This window comes from Corvus cornix, chromosome 11 (assembly GCF_000738735.6).
Source record: "Corvus cornix cornix isolate S_Up_H32 chromosome 11, ASM73873v5, whole genome shotgun sequence".
Lineage (NCBI taxonomy): Eukaryota > Metazoa > Chordata > Aves > Passeriformes > Corvidae > Corvus > Corvus cornix.
The window spans coordinates 12,247,478-12,254,673 of record NC_046341.1 but is presented as its reverse complement, the minus strand read 5'-3'; the positions used below and the strand labels follow the sequence as shown (position 1 = coordinate 12,254,673).

Below are 7,196 nucleotides of genomic sequence, written 5' to 3'. Positions count from 1 at the left end.
CGGCCCCGCGGCTGAGGGCGCGGCTGGGTCCGGCTGCTCTGAGGCTGCCTGTGCCTCACCCAGCCAGCTGCACATAGAGCTCTCACACGTTTATGCATCTCGAGCCTGCTCCAAGCAGAAGGCAGGGGTGTGACTCCCTCCTGCTCGAGCCCACGGGCAGTCCGTGGGGCCGGAGCGGCCCAGGGCTGGGCTGGCAGTGTGACCCACGGCCCGAGGCCAGGCACGCTGGCCAGGTCCCACTGCACCACCTCTGGGCTCATCATGGAAGGCTGGATCCAAATGGTGCCCGTGTCGGAGTGATGAAAGCAGATACTGCTTGGGAGATGCAAAATGCCAAGGAAATCCGAGGGCAAATGCAGCACTCAGTGGAAGCTGATGAAAACTGTATCAACAACAGGAATTTTCACACCAAAAAGTTTCATGCTAAATGAAGTGTCACAGAAGGGAACCCAGGCACTCCATGAGAAGAGGTCCAGCCATGAGAGCTGGGCCTGGTGGTGTGGCTGCACCTCAGCCTCCCTCAGTCCCTGTCTTCCCTCCCGGCTCTCCAAGAGCAACCTGTTCCCAGCCAGCTCAGGAACCGTGCCCTGGAGGAATCCCACCGCCCCTGGGAGCTGGTGCAGGCTCCAGGTTGTAAAGACCAAAATAAAAGCACCACCCCCACCAAAAACCAACCTGCATTTTGCAGCCCTAACTGACAAGTTTTGCAGCTGGTTGATATGTGTATACAGAAATTTGATAGTGGTTATTGTTATTCATTAATAACTTTAATAAAATCATTAGTTTTAATTAATTGAAAAAAAAGAATCAGAGTTTTTCTGGGTCTAACTATTCCCTATATGTCTTAATAACTGAAAATGGAAATAATTCTCTGTGTGTATTTTCTATCTCTGACTCTCTGAGGCACCATTTGGTTGCTGGTGCTGTGCTGGGGCTGTGGGGCTGAGCTGCCCCGGCAGGAGCTGCCCACCCACACTGACAGCAAGGCAGGCCTGGCTTCACCACGTGCTCTGCAAACTTTCTACACCTTTAGCTTTATAATTTTTGACGAGTCTTTGCTTTCCATCCTCTTTGTCCTTCGTTTTTCAGCCGGTTCCCTGTTCCATGAAGCAAAGAGACATCTGGGAATGTAAGGATAATTGTACAGAAGTTACATAGTAATTTCTTTCTAAACAGTATATAAATTGGCTGGATTTGCCTTCACTTTGTAATGAGACCAGTTTGACTCTGCTAGTGCTTATGTGTGAAGATGTTATTCACTGGGTGACATCTCACATTCCACACTGCATGTTGGGGTATTTTTAACCATGCAAACTTCCCACCTATCAAAGTAATTTGCAAAGGTAATTTTGTTTCTACTCATCTATCACAATAAATCAATGAATAAATAAATTATAATGCAGCAATTAAATGTATAATGAGATGGGGAACAACTATTAATAAATGCAGAGCTAGTTGCCCAAAGGTGAACAGACTCCCCCTCTCTTCTTACAAATCAGGTAATGATCTTTCTATAACGGAGAAACAAGCAGCTGTTAAACATGTAAATGAAACCAAGGGATATATGAGTTCACACTATAATACTGTTCTTCAGCCCCTTTATTATTGTTACTTTATCGGTTCTTCTGTGACTTTTCCTCTGAATATTTAAAGACAGGGAGGGGATATGCAATTATGCTTAAACATCCTTCTGCCAAATGATTGACTGAATGAACTCATCCCTGTTGCTGAGGAAGGAATTGGCTCCCTTCAGCAACCTAACTGGTACAGGCTGAGTTTTACGCCAGCAGAGCTATTACAAAACCAGTGTTGATCTCCTGGATAATTCAAAAGAGAATGCCAAAATTTCATGAGGGATAGAGGTCCCTTTATAAAAACCCCCAACAAATTGGCATTATTAAACATCTAATCTAAACAAAACTATACAAGTAGGGTATAAACTAGTGTATCTTCTAATTTTAAATATGGCTGTGAATTGTAATATCACTGCTGCTCTCAGTATTTGATATTGCTATAAGGAAAAGCAGAATACAGTTTTCCCCCTGAAGTCTTGTTGCTGTAATAGGCATGCTTGGGGATGCTTCATGTTCCTTCAATTCCCACCTATCCTCAATATTTTTTTTCTCTTCAAAATTAATTGTCAGAGACTTACCGTTTCATTTAAACACCTTTACTTCTTTCTTCAATGGTGAATCCCTAGTCATTTTCCTCTGGCTCTTTCCTGAACGTGTGCTCGTGTTCTCTGTCTCTCTGTGCCACTTGCCGTGTTTGTGCTTTACCACCCGAGATCACATTATTCAAAAAACTTGTTTTCAAAGGAATGATTGATGCATTGGGGTTTGCCTCAGTCTATGCTCTCTGGCACACCATTAATGTGGGGCTGAGGAAGTACAGCATTGCCCAGAATACCAAGTTGTTTATCTAAAACTTTCTTATATTTAGAAGAGTACAGATTTCCCTCCCAGCGCCCCATACAGTCTGAGAATTTCAAGGGCAGCAGTTGGCAGAGAATTCAATGAAGCTACAGTGGTTGATTTATTGTAATAGGTGGCAGAAAACAGAATTATCTTAGCAAATTAGTTTGGCTGATAGGAAAGCTGGCCAGCAGATAAGGGGCACTGCTGATGCCTGACCTGACCTGCACATGCCTCTGATGGAGTTTCACCGATTTGCAGTTCTGGATGAGTCACTACACTGAGCAGAAAGTGCTCAGGAAGAGCAAACAAAGCAGGACATGGCCACGAGCTGCACGCAGTATGCTCCCTGGAAGCACTGTCCTTGACACTGTCCAGCTGCCCTGCAGTTTCTGGGTAAGGTGAGAAACACTATCTGATCCATTCATCATTTTATACAATTCAGACATTCAGGAAGAGGTTGTTTCACAGAAAAAGCTGGACAAGTTTTTCAACTGCATATTGCAGTCACTGAAGTTCAACTGTATTTATCAACCCCAGTGAAGTGATTTCTTTGGCTTTCCACTGCTGGACCTCTCTGGCTCTTTAAAGCCCAGCAGGAGCTGGATGAGGGGACCTGTGGCAGTCAGGTGACCCATGGAGATTTATTAAAAGCTCATAGTCTTATATGGGTCTTGCCTGCAGACAGAAACAAAAGTATTTAACTCTCCCCAAACACTGTGTACTCCCACTTTTCCTGTTTATACAGGAAAAATTAGAACTCTCAAAGCCTTGAATAAGTTCACAGTATATTCTATTTAGCACTGAATGAAGCTGTTTGTGCAGTAGGGCACAGAAGCTGTTTAAAACTGGGCAGAAAGAAAAGATACATGCAAATATAAAAAGCTCACATTTGAGAGGAGTTCAGTTTGGGAGTTGTCACTAACTGCACGCACACGTAACAAACTGTAACACACACGTGTGTTTGTGTGTTTGTGTCTGTGTGGTTGAGAAGCACAGTTGTCATAAAGGGAAGCAAGACCTTTCCTGCTGTATTTCATCTTGCTGGAGCTCCCTGGAGCAGGATGGTCAGGGTGGGAACCGTAGGACAAAGCCTTCAGGTGACATCGTTGGTGCATTGCTGTACAAGGTTCTCAGAAGATATTTTTTAAGCAGGCACTGGATGTGCCTTTGATTTTATGTTGGGCTGCTGAGGATAGCAAGAAGAATTTTTCGGTTTAAACTCTGACTTTGTCAGCAGACCCCAAAGGATCCTCCTCTGGAAACTGACAGTTTAAATATCTTTCATCCTGGGGAAGCAAGTGCTTCCCATGCCCTGGGAATTCGCTCAGAAGTGCTGACTGGGATCTCACAGACAAAAATGTTGGAATTTAGTGGAGCAGTTGATTCTATGCCCCAAGTCCCCCATAAACTCAAAAGTGCAGAGTTGTGGAACACCTCATGGCAAGAGCAGGCTGAGAAATGTACACGGTGCCCTGGTCCCTGCAGGTGCAAAAAGGTACCAGTAGGTGCTAAAGCTTTGACCCCTGCGGGCCACCTGGATTAGCATATTCATCAGGGGTGTGCAGGAATGAGTTTTGCATTCTTGGTTAGTAGCATTCATCTTGTCTTTGCACAGGCTGGGAGCCCTGCTTGGCTCCTACAGCCAGAACCAGCAGCCGCCTCTTAGTTCTTGTGACAAGTGTGAGGAAATTAAATTATAAACATGGAGAAAAATAATATGCTAAACATTGGGGGCAGGGGGTGGGGAGAGAGGGACAGAATTGGACCCTTTCTACAAGGTAAGAACTCAGTGATAAATAGATCTGTGCATATTTCCCAGTCTCATTCCTCACTTGCCAAGTCTGATGCTATTTTCATTAGGCCATGTTACCATACATGTCATTTTATACAAAGGTGCAGTATATCACAACTGGAGGTTGAGGTGCTTGTAGTGAACACAAATGAGCTTGTAATGGTCCATCTGCTTTGATTTTATTTAGTGATCCCTCAAGGGCTGGGAGCTAGAGTGAGAATAACAATGCTTCAACCCATCTGCTATTGTAGTACCAGCTCCAGTTGAATTATCACATGTTCTGAGTGGCTGGCATATGCTGTGACATAAAGCCACAAGAAAGTGTTGCTCTCCAGCTGTTGTGTTGACAAATACTTTTCAGCCAGTCATTAAGTTCAGCTCAGTAACCAGGGGGAAACTGTAGCTAAAAGTTGATTATTATTTTATTTTATTTTAAGCATTAGAAATCACTAGTACAATATATTTTATTTAAAAATGTGTCACTAAGGGCACACATTGTATATGAGCTCTAACAATAAAAAATTCTCTGTGATGCCCATAAATTTATGTGTTACAGGATTGGATGGGCATCTCTGTAACTGACAGTGTAAATCTTAGTAATGAGGCTCTGGCTAACCTTGTTTAAGCAGCAGCACATCTCAGGATGTGTATGTATAAACTTGCTGGCCTGGCAGTGCTATGGGCCACGAACACGCCTGACCGTGGAAGGAACAACTCAGAAAGAGATTGTGATCTGAGGCCCCATGCAGGGATGGATAACTGGACTGGCTTTAAATTGAGCAGGAAAGTGAGGCAAGACCTCCACAGAGACAGGTACCTTGTGGGTGCAACAGGTTCAGATGGCTCATCCGGCACTGCCCCTCATCTGGGCTGCAAAGTCTCACTGCTAAAAGTGGCCACTAATTTGGCCTTTACTCCTTCTTCCACCCTTGGTGGCCTCCTGAAGAGCTCAGGTCACTCTGGGGGCACCCAATTTGTGCCTGCACAGAACGCTTGCTCCAGAGCAAGCCTTAGAAGAGTGTTTGTGGATCTCTACTGACGATAGTCAGATTGCCCCCTTCTCCTTCCTCTCTCCACCATGTCCTCTCAGGGCTGCTGGAATCCACCACTGTGCCTGGAAACAAAATAAAAGGCATTTCCCATAGGTTCAAAGGCTGATACACAGACAGATGTATGTTCCCTGCTCAGGCTGAGAGAACGTTCTCTCTTACTGCAGGTAACACACCCAAGGACAGCCCACACCTTTCGGGCACTGGCCACTGTCCAGTAGGCACACTTTCAATGAGAACAGAGACAATAAAATCTCTTCTTGATATTCCAAACCACTCTCCAGAATTTTCATCCCTAATCTAAGCCATCCCTGCTGCAGGTGATAGGTTTGGTGAGGGGTTACAACCAGAGGACCCTGAGGGATGGTGCCAAACCCCGAGTGCTGCCAGTGCCCCAGGAAGGCCAGGTGGGCTCACTGAGCTCTTGTGCCCTTCTGTTAACCATTGCACTGGGGAGGCAGTTCTTAAATAGGACTTACACTTCTATTTTCCCTCAGAAAAACAATGGGCACTGTTCATACTGAGGCATTTCAGTTCTAGAGGTTTGTATTTCCTATTGTACCCAAAGACCTGTGGGTGCCAGCTGTCACTGGTGCTGCCATTGTATCATGATCCCCTGGCTAGTGCAGGAATTGTTGATTACGTTGCCTTTTGAATCAGTTGATTGCCATGAATAATAGGCCAAAAAGGCTGTCAGCATTTTTGACTTTAACTATAACTATTACAATTAATTATGGGTTTAATTAGCATATATGCCTAGCAGTAGAGAATATAATACTTCATGGGTAACAGATGATCCTGCAGCTGTAGCATAAAGTGTGATACAGGTTGGGACACAGATAGTTATTAATAAATGGCTTCTATTGTTTGAGGTCCTTATTTATACAAATTAGCAGGCACGACATAATCAACCCAAACTGTATAATTTATAATAATTGATTTCATTTTGACTGACCACCAGTCGGCCTACTACATGCCCTCAGAAGAAAAATAGCCCTATTAGGATAAGTTTAATCCTAAACATAGCTAATGAATCCTATTACTTTAAGGTCATATTTGAAGCTTTTGTTAATTGTCAGAACCATTTAAAATTGATTAGAGTTAAATTAAATCAATGTAATGTTTAGAAAAACAATATTTCTAATGGATGAGGCCAAGCTGACCTCGAATAAACATATTTATCAACCGATTTCAGTGAATGAGAAGGCTAGCAGCTGGGCTCATAATTCATGATTGTCTATAATATGGGAAATGTCACTATCTAGGCCATTAATTATGTCAGGTAATAAATCTGTTGCTCACAGTTGAGCATTTGCCAGTTGGGGTAACAACCCCCTCAGCAAGGTTATGACGTTTAGAGACTCCTTTCTTGTTAAACCCACACTTTACAGCAGCAGAACAACTGCATGCAACTTTGGGTGGAATGAATGTGGTCTTTTCATAGCTGTCAATTACCTGACAACATGCCAGACTCTGATAACTTAGTATGGAATCATCATTTGAAACAACAAGGATGTTCTATGAGGAAAAAGTTTTGCTGCACTATGTAACTACATTTCCCAGGCTGGAGAGGTCAGCTGTTATTAATAGTTCCTTACAGACCAGCACTAAGTGACTGATTTCAGTAAATATATCCTGTGGCAAAATGTATAATGATAATAGAAATAACTGCTTTTCACAAGTTTGAGAGCGTGAGAAATTCAGAATGGATTAATATGAACTAGGGTACATGACCTATCCCAGGTAATGATGGGTACAGTTTAACACAACAGGATATAGGAAAAATGATACACAGAAGCAGGAGCAGTTTAAAGTTAATCATGCATTCATCAGCTTAGGAAAAGGTCTGGCATTATTGCAGACAAATGACAAAAAACACCTGCTCCCTGTTCAGTAGTTTGTCAAAAAAAAAAAAAAACCAACAAAAAAACCAACAAG

The 7,196-nt window shown here is 43.3% G+C and overlaps 1 long non-coding RNA gene across 4 annotated transcripts in view; it reads right to left on the bottom strand.

Annotated features, from left to right (window-relative positions):
- Positions 1-329: 329 nt before the first annotated feature.
- LOC104687459 overlaps positions 330-7,196 on the bottom strand; it is a 194,186-nt gene continuing 187,319 nt past the window's right edge. For all 4 annotated transcript variants that reach the window (XR_005602904.1, XR_005602903.1, XR_005602905.1 and 1 more), the window contains one exon: positions 330-5,323. This is a non-coding gene — a long non-coding RNA (uncharacterized LOC104687459). The remainder of the gene's footprint in view (positions 5,324-7,196) is intronic.